This window comes from Charadrius vociferus, unplaced genomic scaffold (genome assembly GCF_000708025.1).
Source record: "Charadrius vociferus isolate BGI_N301 unplaced genomic scaffold, ASM70802v2 scaffold276, whole genome shotgun sequence".
NCBI classification, from domain to species: domain Eukaryota; kingdom Metazoa; phylum Chordata; class Aves; order Charadriiformes; family Charadriidae; genus Charadrius; species Charadrius vociferus.
In genome coordinates this window covers 1,804,877-1,818,499 of record NW_009649075.1, presented here as the reverse complement: position 1 = coordinate 1,818,499, position 13,623 = coordinate 1,804,877, and the positions used below count along the sequence as shown (strand labels likewise).

At 37.4% G+C, this 13,623-nt stretch overlaps 1 protein-coding gene across 1 annotated transcript in view; it reads right to left on the bottom strand.

The window, feature by feature from the left end:
- TRAPPC9 (trafficking protein particle complex 9) overlaps positions 1–13,623 on the bottom strand; it is a 527,812-nt gene that overhangs the window by 480,921 nt on the left and 33,268 nt on the right. The gene's annotated exons all lie outside the window — the stretch shown is intronic.

Genomic DNA, 13,623 nt, shown 5'->3' with positions numbered 1-13,623 from the left:
ATCCTCTGACCTGAGAATTCACCTCAACAGCTTTAAAAGCCTGCACTGCAGCTGGAAGCGCTACTGGATACCCTTGAGTAGGTATTACAGAGACTCATTTATTGAGTGAGAAATGATGGGTTATTTTCTCATCTGGAATAACTACGTTCCGTTCATGATTTTTTTTTTTTTTTCCTTCCAGTTTCTCTCCAGACTCATTGAAAGATCAGGATCATAGAACTAATGCAACCAAATAAAGCTGAGCAAAGCCCTGGGCAGTATTCCCACTCCAGCACATACTTATCAGTTTGTTTGGTATAACCCCTTACTACAATTTCCCTACTTCATACCAAATTGTTTTCATTACCTTTTTTTTGGCTGCTTCTGAAAAATTAAAGTTTTGCAAGTCCACCAATATTCTTGACAATTTTTTTGGTTAATTCTTTCATGCCAACGCAATAAATATTGGTTTTGTCCCAAAGCCGCTTCAAACTTTTTTCCAATATGAGAACACAAAACTCTGAAAGTTTCAGTTGCACAGTTAGAAACCATTGTGACAGAAAGCTATTAAATGGGAAAAAGAAAAAGTCTTCCTGCTGGTTCCACAATAATGTGAAGTAGTATTTCACAAAAATGTAGCCACTGAAAAATCAGACCAGGACAGGAAAGTTTTTAAGCACTTCAGTAACCATGATTTAACAATATCACACAAACAGCATTTCATGCCTTGGCAGGTAACAGAGAAAATTAGAAGAATACAATTGCTATAACTGTACATTTCAGCTCTTTAATATTTGAAGGAATTTAAAATATCTGCACTTGGTCACAGTCACTACCCATTAAAACCAAATTCAAATATTAAAAATACAATGTTCGTTCTCTGAGAAACAATTGGTTGATCTTGTTTGGATCAAGTCATTGTGTCCCTCGCAGAACAACCTACCACAAGGTAGAATGAAGAAAGGGAATATTTTATGTCTGACCTGCCAATTACACTGGAAGACAAACAACTTGCTGTTTCCTTTTGCAACTTGCTAAAATATTGAAAAACAAAGTCAGGAAACAAACAGCTAAAAGCCTTCTGACTTCCGTTTCCCTCTGGTGATAAGACCAGAATGAAAGTATTAACAAAAAAAAAAAAAAAAAAAAGAAGTTCCCAGGGTTCTTTGTGCTGACTGAGCTTCTCCTTCCCCCTTAAAAACAGCAAATAATGTTCAAAAAGGAGAAGGACAAGGAGACCTCGTGCAGCAGTCATCCTTGAGAAGTGGCAGCCAGCTGGGCTACCCAACTCTCTCAGGAACAGTCTCAAACATGTCCTCGATAAATTGCCAGTAACATGTAACAAGACAGAAAAGTCAGCCTGACAGCACAAAAAGCAGTAGTTTCCACACCCAGAAACCCAGATATTTCCTTTACAAAAAAAAAGAAGAAAGTTGCTCAGCGAGCCCTCTCACAAATACAGAAGGAGAAAAAGTCAGTGTCTGCTGCCAGGGAGATCTCCAGCATCACCCTGCCATCAAGACACAGTGTAAACTAAGAAATAATTTCAAAAAGGCCACAAAGCATGTTAAGACCCTCACAAAAGCTGAAGTAGATATTTAGCATTCATACACAGTAACCACTACAAAATCTTTACCTTGAAGTTAATCACTAGATTATAGCATGCATGCAAAGATCTTTGTGACCTTTAAGGGCGTCCCTCAACTCTAGTTTCGGGTAGAGGCAGATGGACAGTAAGGAACCTATTTGTATACTCAGTAAACTCTTCACTGCCACAAGCAAGCTCGTGCTGTAGGTGAAGTGCCTTAGCAAGATTTGCATGATCAGTCCACTAATTCAGTATTTCAATTGTTTAATTCAGCAGAACAGAGCAGGTCTCCTCTAATTTGCAGCCAAGCATCATCTGTTTTTCCGTTACATTAAGTCTGATAGGTACTAGATGACAGCATTTTCTACAGTTTTAGTAAACAAACAGCATCTCTAATATTTTCCTGAAAAATACATGGAGCAAGTAAACACAACTTCAAACTGCTCAGAGATCCGATACTTGAACAAGTTGCTTTGAAAGCAACTCAAGGAATGCTGGGGTTTCATTCCAGTATGCTCCACTGCAATAAATCTCAGCAATTACCTATATTTTTATACTGCCCTGAACAGCCACATTTCAGGCTCCTACCTGTATTCATTAGGTCATCAGTTAGGGAGCACGTGCAAGGCAATTGGTCAACTGGGTGACAAAATGACCAAAGCGAGTGAGAATTAATGGTCTTTTTTTCCTTTGCCCCCTCAGGGCAGTGTTAGCATCTGCCTTTTCTATGTGTAAACAACTGTCATGAAAATTAACATCTCTGATCCGTTCTCCACATCACATTTTGTCCATAGATTCAAAGGCTCTTCTTATGGGGAAAACCAGAAAGGCACCGGCAGACAGCATATTATATGAATCCTGTTTCTTTGAGAAATCAAGCAAAATAAAACTCTAAATAAATACAGTGGAGACTAAAACTAATAAAATTCAGTTTGACACAGAAAAGAGCAGGAACAAGAAAATAATTAATCTATGCTGCCCAGAGAGCTAGACCAACTTTCATGAACAGATCCTCATTAACAGTATCAAAGAAAGTGGCTGCATCCACAGAAAGAAGAGAATGAGAGCAAAAGGATTCAGTTATTTGTTGTGTAATACCTCATCTATGAAAAAGAAGTTATCAGCTTTACTACTAACTTTGCAGGAAGGGGGGCGGAAGAAGATAATCTTTTCAACATAAATAAAAATAGAAGCCTTGCCTGTTAGAAACAAAACCAGTTTTCTGCTTCTAAGATGACCACTGCAGAGAGAGAGAATGGGAAGAGAATGACTAAGCACACCACGGTCTTCTATTGCAAGATTTTTAATAATTATATAACGTGTACACATCAAGGCACAGCCAGTTTGAAATTCACAGCTAGCACTAAAATATTTTCAGATAAAATCTCATGAAAAATTGACATAGCTGAAGTCAGAGTTCAGAAACATGCGATTAAAATTTCAGTATCTAGTTCTCCACCGTAGCCGAGAACTTCAGATGTCTGTATACACTGAATACTACAAAAATGTTTTGTACATACAGAATCAGTATGTGAACCCCTGAACAATATTAATGATTTTTTTTTCATGTTAAGGAATACCAGAAGACCTACCTTAACATAAAGTGGAGCAAATTAAGCATAGATAACCATGACAAAAAAATGTTAAGGACTGCTGCAAAGCTGCTTCTGAGCAAAGTTGGCTTTGTAAAAATTTACAGATACAACGGCAAAAGTGTGAAACACATCTGATTTTGTATTTTGGGTGGAAGAAGCACAGAGACAGAAGATGGCAAGAACAACACGCTAATTTCTGCAGGACATTTTTCCCAATATACTGCAGAGTAACAGGAATTTGACCAGAGAGGATTATCATGATTCAAAGTTGCAAGTGATACAGAGAGAAGAGACTCTTGCTTGAGAAAAGGACAGTTTAAGCATTTAAAAAAAAAACTAGACAACTGTCTGGAAACTTATGATGAAAACATGTCAGCTCTCTCTACTAACTTATAGTTGAGTTTTCCCATCCTTTTGAAGATTTCATCAGTATCGCTCCTAGATCTTACTCTTTTCTTAGCACATCCAAACATACTCAATGGACATCATTTGGGAAGTTCAAAGTACATGGATGATGTTCTTTTAAGCATGGATATTTCTTTTTACACGTAAAGTGCTACTTTCAGTAACAGCCTTGATTATGACTTCATGTGGATTTAGGCTGAAGACAGCAGAATGGAGTCTGTTAAGTGTCATGTAAAATTTATTTAAATTTTAGTAATACAGCACCTCCTAAAATAGCTTCCTTCAGTATAAAAATATTAGCTCTTAAAAACTAACACAAATTCTTCATGTCTTCATATTGCCAATTAAAGTATGTCTTCCCCTAAGTAATCTCTTTTTCTGGAACAAGAACTTTGCAATTTGTCTTCATTTGAATATTTGTATCTTTTCCCTCAATTAATCAAATCAGGCTTCTTCAAAAATCACAGGTAACTACATAAAGATAGGAATTTTGAGCTAAAACTCAGATACTTTTGTCAAAGAAATGCACCGTTTTATTTTAAAGCCTGATCTTCTCTTTTACCTAAGAATTTGAAGATGGTGCTGGCTGGAGTTTTTGTCTGTACCTCATCAACATGCAAGTCTAAACAAAGGTAAATCACGCGTGAAAGACTTTCAGGTTTGTTTATAATGCTAGGCAATTTGAATCAGTCTTCATTCACATTACAGTGTTTTTCTTTCGTATAACATATGACTCAAAAAACTGTTGGTCTTCATCTTTTGTGCTATACAAATTAATTTAAATCTTTTATCGCTGTTGCTAGTCTACTCAGTCTCATTTGTTTATTCCACTTCAAAATTAATAAATTCGCTGAATTAGGATCTGAACCAGAGTTAATCAAGGAACACAAGGATAAGCAGATCATTATTTGAAATAGATAAACACATATAGGCATTGTAGTTTTCCTCTTAGTAATCTTTACTTTCTACATAGTCTAAAAGATATGTATTTGAAGAAAAAAAATGACATCTTTTTAATAAAGCAGTTTGAGTTAACTTATTTAATAAGCCAGCTTGTCTCTAGAAAACACCGATTCCAGAGAGAGATTTTAAAAGAATCAAACATGCCCAGTGAGTTTTACCCTGCTGCTACTATTTTGAATTAAAAAAGTTTTTTTAAAAAGCAGGAAAAAGTGTTGCAGATAAACAACTCCCAGCCACAGGAACACGTAACAGTGCTGAAGTTTTATGGTACACAACTGAGGAAAACACAGAACTAGATGCAAAATTCACGGTACCATAAGAGTAGTTAAGTGGCTTCTAAGAAGCTTCCTCCCACTTCACGTGCAATCTCAGAAGTCTTTTATCACAGTATGTCAGAAAGCATTTACATTCAACTTTTTTAAATATATTCATTCTTACACCATATTGTGCCACTGCTATACATCAAACTCACATGAGGTGACAAATCTGTTCAATTACATTTTTTATATATATCTACACACATACACTTTTTTTAATATATACATACACAGATAAGATATGACACTATGTTGAAGCTGTAAAAAGATTTCCAATTAATGGCTGAGAACATACCATGCTGCTACAAATATTCCCTGGTAATTATATTGAAGATTTCAGTCGCTATCCTGAAACCAGTTAATTTTAATATTGTAAAACCAACCAAACTAGCTCCCTTTTGAAAAAACTTACTGGTTAGGCAAAACCAACTTGCAGGTACTTTGTCAACTAAAATACAATGCGGTGCATTAAAACCAGTTCATTAGTGTCAGTTAAGTAAACCTCACTTCAACTCAGAAGTTTATATCAAGTTTTAATTTGCAGTATATTCTCTGTTCAGTCTGATTAAAGCTTCATTCTTTTCAGCCCTTGAAATCAGTAACTTTTACTCTTCTAAAAATTAATTTACATACTATAGAGGATCCTTGGGGAAATGCTATCCTAATTTAAACGCAGTATTCAGGAATGACGTTCCTTATGATGATGAAACATTGCGAACTCCTGACAGGCTATGTCCGTATTACCAAGTATTGCAGTACAAAAGGCGAGAAGCTATAGAGCAAAGCCGTTACTGCCCACCTTGAACGCACTTTGGGGGATTACTTGTGACAGTCAGCATAAGCAGACCTTTTAATAGAAGGTTTCCAGTACACGATCTCTTATTTTCCACTCTCAAGAAACAATATCACAATCAAGTCTGCTCTAGAAACTGTTTTAAATAACCCTGGCTCAGCAACAAATTGTGATATTGCCATTTTTGCCAGTTTCCTAATAGCTTACAACTGTTTTGGAAAGCAAGAGCCACATGACTAATAATCTCTCTGCTCAACACCATAACCTCATTCACTTTTTGCTTCTTTCTATCTCTTCTAATCATTAATTAATGTACAAAAAGGGTGTTGGTTTTTTGTTTTGTTTTTTTTTAAATTCAGGAACATTTAACTAAATTACACTCATTTAAATGCTCCATCATTCCTTGGAAAGAAATGATGCTTCAAAGATGTTCTGCCTCCTTCCCATAAGATCACAATTATCCATACACCTACTATTGTTTACTATAGTTTCTTATAATTTACCCAGTACAGATACCAAATTTCCTGAACTCCAGATGGGTTCAAAGGATGGAATTCCATTTATCTTACTTCAAGAGAAGCATCGATGACTACAGTCAGGTGCAGACACCTGGCTGGTACTGAGATAGCCACATGCATGTAAAGGCAGTGATGAATCCTGTCAAAAGAATCACTAGGATGGCCAAGATCATTAGGATGACTAGGATGCAGACTGAAACAAACCCACCTCATTTGTTAGAAGAACTTCCATCCCTCTCTAAACTCTTCAAAAAATGCAGAGATACATTTGCCATTTGTAATTTTAAAATAAGAACGAAGACAACTTAAGAAATCCATTCATTGCAACTGTTAGTAGCTCAACTATTTAATTTTTAAGGTTCAAAGATGCTAAAAGAATTTATCTGGTACCTTAAATTTATTACTACTCATTTTACAGTTCAGATCACTCCCCACCATAAACCATTTTTAATTACACTTCGAAAGAATTCCACAGATTTATTCTCTGTAGAGGAATTACGAAGCCTTGGAATCTTCCTTCATAAAAAGAAAACCTTGATCAAAGTTTTCTGATGCAGCTTAATCTCCCCCGAGAGTCCCTCTTTATACCTCAATTATGTTTCCGTTCTGGCAGGCTTCCTGCTTCTAATCATACAATCATAGAATGGTTTAGGTTGGAAGGGACCTTAAAGATCACTGAGTTCCAACTGCCCTCCCATGGGCAGGGACACCTCCCACCAGACCAGGTTGCTCAAAGACCCGTCCAGCCTGGCCTTGAACACCTCCAGGGATGGGGCAGCCACAGCTTCTCTGGGCAACCTGGGCCGGTGTCTCGCCACCCCCACAGTAAAGAATGTCTACCTAATATCTAATCTAAATCTCCCCTCTTTCAGTTTAAAACTGTTACCCTTCATACTATCCCTAAACTCCTTGATGAAGAGTCCCTCCCCATCCCATATTTGAAGAAGTTATTAGCTTTCATGAGTTCAGCAAGTTACACCTCAAAAGTCTTTTCTGGGTTTATGTTCCTCCCCCCACCGGGGTTGACATTCCCTTCTACTTTCTATGTTTGGACACAACATCCACTTTTATATAAGTAAACTTTTTTTTTTCCTCACCCAACTGCATGTATTTTGCTGTTTAACCACCCTTGCTTTTTTCATTACTTTTTTTAATTTATTTTAATGGAGAAGGAGAATACGCTTACTGAGAATCTACTATGACATCTTTAAACAATCTCCATACTACCTGCAAACACACCACTCCTTTTCATTTCTTTCAATTAGCTTCTTCACTTTTACGTAGCTCCTCCTTTCAAAGTTTAATACCATTATCTACGTGGTTTGCTTATTTTAAAATCGGATATTCATATTTGTTTAGCCTACATTTTATTTCTAATACTGATAATCTTGTGACCTAAATATGAAGAACAGGAGAAATAAAGAGGAGGAACACTATGCGAATAGGCAGGAGGAATGGCAAACAAAGGAGAGCAATAGTGAGCAACCAGCTGAAACAAAACAAAAAAAAAAAAAGAGCTGAAGCTTTCAAGAATTCTTGCTACAGCAGTCTAAACAGGGAAAAAATGAGAAAGACACAGCAAGACAAACAAGAGAACAGGATACAGCTAGGTGAACATACAGTAACAACCTGTTCCAGCAGTCCCTCAAATTAAGAGGTGGTTTTAAGTTATTCCATGCTGTAGAGTAGCAGTAGTTATTTATAGGTTATTCGTATCCCCTTCTCCAGTGAAATGCCATTTAGTCAAATCTCTGTGGGGAACTATAACTCACCAAGTGCCCGTGCAGCTTGGTTTCATTTTCCCAGGTGTTTGGGTGGAAATTCAAGACAATGTTTTAAGTAAAGGTCCTCAGAAATGGAGTCTGGTTTTTAGTGCTGCCAATACGGGCTTGGCAGAAGGGTTACACTTAAGGACATTTACACATTCACCTTTGGTCTAGCTGTCAATTTTTTACAAGGCCAACTTAATATTCTTTCTTCTTCCCTATATTTCTACATAGCCATTTGAAATTTAAATACCAAGTGAATGCATATGCAATCTGTTCTATAAATAAAAATGTCTGTAAAATACTGCATAGTTTCCTCTTTCAAGCTGTAAGACAGAAAGGCAGATTTTTGAGTTGTCAGACACCACGTCTGACATGATCAAATTACGATCAGTCCAGGTTTAACCATAATTTCTAAAGATAAACAAGGTTTGAGGACTTTTTTTCCCTAGATCAAGCTCATCACTTCTTTGCAAAAGGCACAGACCTCACTCCGGCAGTTGACATGTCAGCCATCACCTGAGCACTGCAGTCCTGAAAGGAAGATGAAAAGGGTCTGAAAGGGATTGCAGATTATTGGCGTGCAGTCCCTGGTCCTCCAACCATCACCAACTCTAAGCTGTCAAGGCATCGAAGTGGTCTGCCCAGCCAACACTGACAAGTCCATCACAGCTGATCTAGAGGATGAGGGGAACTGAAATAGCATTCAGCAGAAATTCTGGCAGAAATTCTTCTTCAGGGAGGATGATCGCAGCACAAGTGGAGGAACAGTATCTTCTGGAAGGTGAGAGATTGTTTTCATGAGCAAACAGCCTGGAGCCAAACTTACAAACCTCTAAGGTTTGCATGGCATGGATCAACGTGTCATATGATTTTGAAGTGCCAAGTAACAGCCAGCCCTGCAGTAGGGATAGAATCCTGCCACCACGGAGCTCAGAATCACCTCAATAACATTTAGGCAACTAGGGATATTTCTGAAAATTCAACTCAGGACCTTTGAAAAGAACAAAACCCTTTTTCTTAGGTAGAGCTATGTTTTTATCATCCCACTGACCAAGTGCAGCCATGGCGTGCAGCCGCTATCTGAGATAAACCATAAAACCAACTCCTGACCAAGAAACAATCGCAGCCACTCTGTGGTATGTCCTGTGTAATGCCTGGATGCAGATATGTAAAGTCAGCATACTGAAAATCAAAATCCACACGCAGAAATGCCTCCTAATGAAGGCTGATGAACTCTGTTGATAATGTTTGCTTCTGAAGATAAAATATCCAGCTACAGCAAGGAAACCCCCTAAGTCCTTCATCACAGGCAGGACCTCGTCTGTCCTCTGGTTGAAGAGAAGTGTCATAACAAGTCCTTCACTAAAGATTTCATGTCTTTCAGCAGAATCAATGACTGCGGCCATGAGCATCCACTCTGGGGAGGGCATGCCTCTAGTGAAGGGCTATTTGTAATGAAGCTCAGAATACCATTTTCAGTTGGCCAGGGCTAAAACAAATCTCTTCATGACATCAGTAGAAAGATAAATAAGCTAAAATTGTACAAAATCTTATATTCAGTGAGCAAAGAAGCCCTGACAACCAGATCAGCAAAACTGGAACAACAAGTGTATCTTAATTGCCAAGCTGCCAGACATTTGTGGTGATGGCTGTGGAACTTAGCCTATTTATTTTTGGTCACTACTGCTGCTGAAAAGACTAAAGGCAGAGGCCATCAAAGAAAGACTCCGAATTACATGATATCCACTATTCTGTGTCTTTCTGGTTTTGAAAGGTAAACATGGACATACATGAGAGGCCATACGGTTGTTCTTCAGGTTGTTAGCCTACACGGTTCTGTTTCTAAAGAGAGTATTCATGTTCTTCTAGGGAATGATAAGAACAGCAGAACAGACTTTCTGAAACACCAAAGGCCATACTAATGCTGTAATAGTACCTGTGCTGACAATCCAGTTAGCTAGAGAAGCACCAAAAGGGTCACAAGAGAGCTCAGGCAATCATGCAGGCTGTATCCAAAATCAATAACCATGATGGAGAAAAAAAAAAAATATGGAACACTGTCATTTGTCTTGTCGCCTTTGCTTGCTGACTGTCTAGGTCCACCAGGTAGAACTGGTGTCAAAAGGCACTTCACAACCTCAAACACCTGCAAAACTGCTTTGGGAACTAATCTCTGCCCTAAAGTTTGTTAACAGAGGATGCAGCTGGAACTAACGGTGGTGTCCAATCATCTGAGAATCAACCACAGACAGGAATGACAGGAAGGCGCCCTAGGATGTTTCAGTAAGTACTTCTAGATACTGTTCTCTCCAGCACCTACTGTCACTCACCTCAGAATAAAGACATCCAGAACACAGGTTAACAGATGAAAAATTACTTCTGCATGTTTAATGCAAGGTAAAATCATCGCAGAGTTAGTAGTGTAGTTAAGTACACAACAGACAGAGCAGTAGAGATCTTGGATTGAAAACTGTCATCTCACTAGAAGGCTGAAAAGAACTAAAGCACAACAACAATCACGGGGCAGGAAGATCTTAATGGCGGAGGTATACTGAGAAGCACTGAAAAGTGGAACTTCGAGGATCTTTAACGAACTGAACTCGCCCGCAAAAAAAGGGAATGAAGCATTCCTAGTTCCATCCCATACCACAAATGGTGAGAAAAGGTCACCTCAGTGCAGAGGTCCTTGCCACCAAAAGCAAAACAGCAGGCAGGGCAGCTGGAAACCTTTTTTGCTGAACATCTGAAAGGCTGTGAGCTTGCAGGGGTGACAGACGCGCTCTCCGTAAGCGGTTTCTGTGTGGACAGTCACTTTCGATAATAGCTGTTTCCAAGGAGCTCTGTGTTTAGACAGGCCCTAATAGATGAGCTAACTCGGAATCATTTGCACACAATACAAATCACAGTCCTTTTAAGGAGTATGGATATTGTTAATAAAGATCCACAATAAAATATTGGGTTTTTTCCCAAGTACCTGACCTTACCCAAATCAAATTCAGTGTGAGCTGTACACACAGTGTGGTGTTTCAAAAGGCAATATGCAAAAGAGATACATTTCATTCCAAGCAACTTTGCAATTGCACATTTTAATTCTTATTTAAAGAAAGAGTGACTCTCAAGGGCTTGTTAACATTAAAACATAATGGCCTGAGATTAGAGAGCTTTTATGCAGAATTTGGTACCTCTCTTTGCTAAGCAGAAGACTGCATTTTACATATTAATGTAACTAAACAGCTTAATTTTAAATCAGACTCAGCTTCCATGTTGTTAAAATAGTGGCTGACATCTCCCATTTACTTGATGATATTTTTTATTCATATTTGCCAGGCTGCATGGTTGGAAACTGTAATTCAAGTAAACATACAGAAAAGTTGTATTTTAAAATAATTAATCAAGTGTCATTCAATTAAAATGTAAGAAAATTTTGCTTTAAACACAAACCAGTTTTGACTATGCATTTGTGTTCTGTGAATAGAAGCAAGAACTTCTAATTAATAGATCTTTCATTATAACTACTAAATCTCATCTTCTGAACTTCTACTTGAAGTGAAGGAGGAATCAATTTTTTTCTGTTTTCTGAAGTCCCAGCATCTCAACTTCAACTGAACTAGTAAACAAACAGAATTAGATTAACAAACTAGAATGAGAGAATTTTCCTCTTCTCTCTAGTGGAAGCTAATCCTGAGACAAAAAGGATTAGAAGATCAAGTTCCAGTGCCAAATATTTAGCTGGTAACTTTCTTTCAGCTTGGAGTTTTCACTTCCATTTGTTCTATTTTTAAAAGTGATCTGCAAACTACCCGAATTTTAAATACAAATGTAGGATTTAACATATATTAGCAATTACAACTCTAAAAATATGACGTTTATTTGATTTAAGAAACAACAAATTCAGGTAAAAACTTGGTTTTAGAAAGAGTGAATTTTCCTCCACCTTGTAACTTGGCAACTTTCTAAGCAGCACAGAAAAACAATAAAATCTTAGCATTCTTGAACTCCAATGCTACTGTATTACTTCAGTTTCCTAATTAAACCTCTAATTGGTTAAGAAAACCTGGAAGCTTCAGTCATGTGATTATCAGAGAAGAATACGAATTACAACACTTTTTAAAGGTTCACAATATAAGGGAAACAGTTCACAAAATTAAAATAGTAAGTAGCATAATCCCATGTATTCAAATCTTCTTGCTTTTGTCCTTTACTACAAACCAGGGTAGAAGGGGGTTTGTTAGTTTATTTTTTCCTGATATTCTGATATTTTAAAAAGAACTATAAATTTTAAGTAATTTTCTATGCTAAATGGGACTCTTGCACAACATCACACGATATCAATCTCAGAAGAATTACATAAAAATTACAAGCCAGAAATACATTTCTGGCACTGTCATCCACACTCGAGGTAGTTTGGAACACCACTAACCATGTCTGAGCAACATGCTATCAATAAAAGACTTCAAACACAACAGCAAGTTCTATTTTGGATGTCTTCAGGAGGAGAGAAAAAGATTCAGCTACTTTTCAAACACACTGGAGAACATTTAGTTTTGTTTTTCAAAGACACTAAACATCAGTTATCATAGGTCTTATGAAACTGGAAGCTTTACTCCGACATATCAAGTCTGAAGACAAAAAACACAAAAGTTGTTTCGCTTGAAGATTTCAAACGTTTTTAGGATTAGGGATGAGCAATATCATATGTGGACATGCACAGTAGGAGAGCTTAAAACCTTGTCTCCAGCCAAACTTTCCACACATAAATCAATGAAGCTTCATTGAAAGCCCTGGAAAATCCAAGGACCTTTTGACAACAAATAAGATCTACAGACATAAAGATACTTTATTCCAGTTTATCAGTTCCTGTCAGTTCCTCTCCTTCCTCCACTACTGATTTGAAGGAAACAGAGGGAATTTACTGGCAGGCAAAGACCTAAACATCACCAGCAAAGTTCTTTGCTGCAGGAGTCACAAAGGAGAGATGTTTGGCCCTAACTAAAGGAGAAAAGAGACAAGAAAAAAAAAGCTACACCATTTTACTTCCATCCTCTTTATCGTAAATGAGGGAAAAACTGCGGGGGGGGAGCAGAATTTTTTACCTAGGTTACTGTGAATCAAAAAAATTCTTTTAAAACCTTTCACGGTTGTAGTTCAATCTCATTAATTTAGGTGATAAAAAACATGTTTGAAATTTTTTTCTTAAGAAACATAATACAAACAGGACAGTTGTCGCTTTTTGCTTTTCCAGGTGATTTTGTAAATGCTGCACAGCCCCCCCCCCTGCAAAAGGGTCCTCACACACACATCATTACCATTTCTGAAAATCAACCAGACATTCATTCGATTGCCATCCACTGACAAATTTAATAAATCCCACTGAAATTTATTGCTGAATTAAAACTTTTTTTTTTTAAAGAAACCACAGAAACTTACAGAAACTTAAGCCTACTGTCCTAGTTAAACACTGTTTAATTCAGAAGCTGAACGTGATGGAACTACAAGTTCATCTTCTCAAATACAGAGACAAGGATGGTGCTGACTCCCTTAGATGAATTCTGTACCCACACTACAAATGTTTTGTCAGAAAAACAGATTTCATCAGAAAACTCATGGTACATGCAATCTGAACTACCGTACACTCTTCTGAATTCGCGTTTCAACCTCAACTCCTCTCAATCTCTTCACTAATAGCACTTATGAAA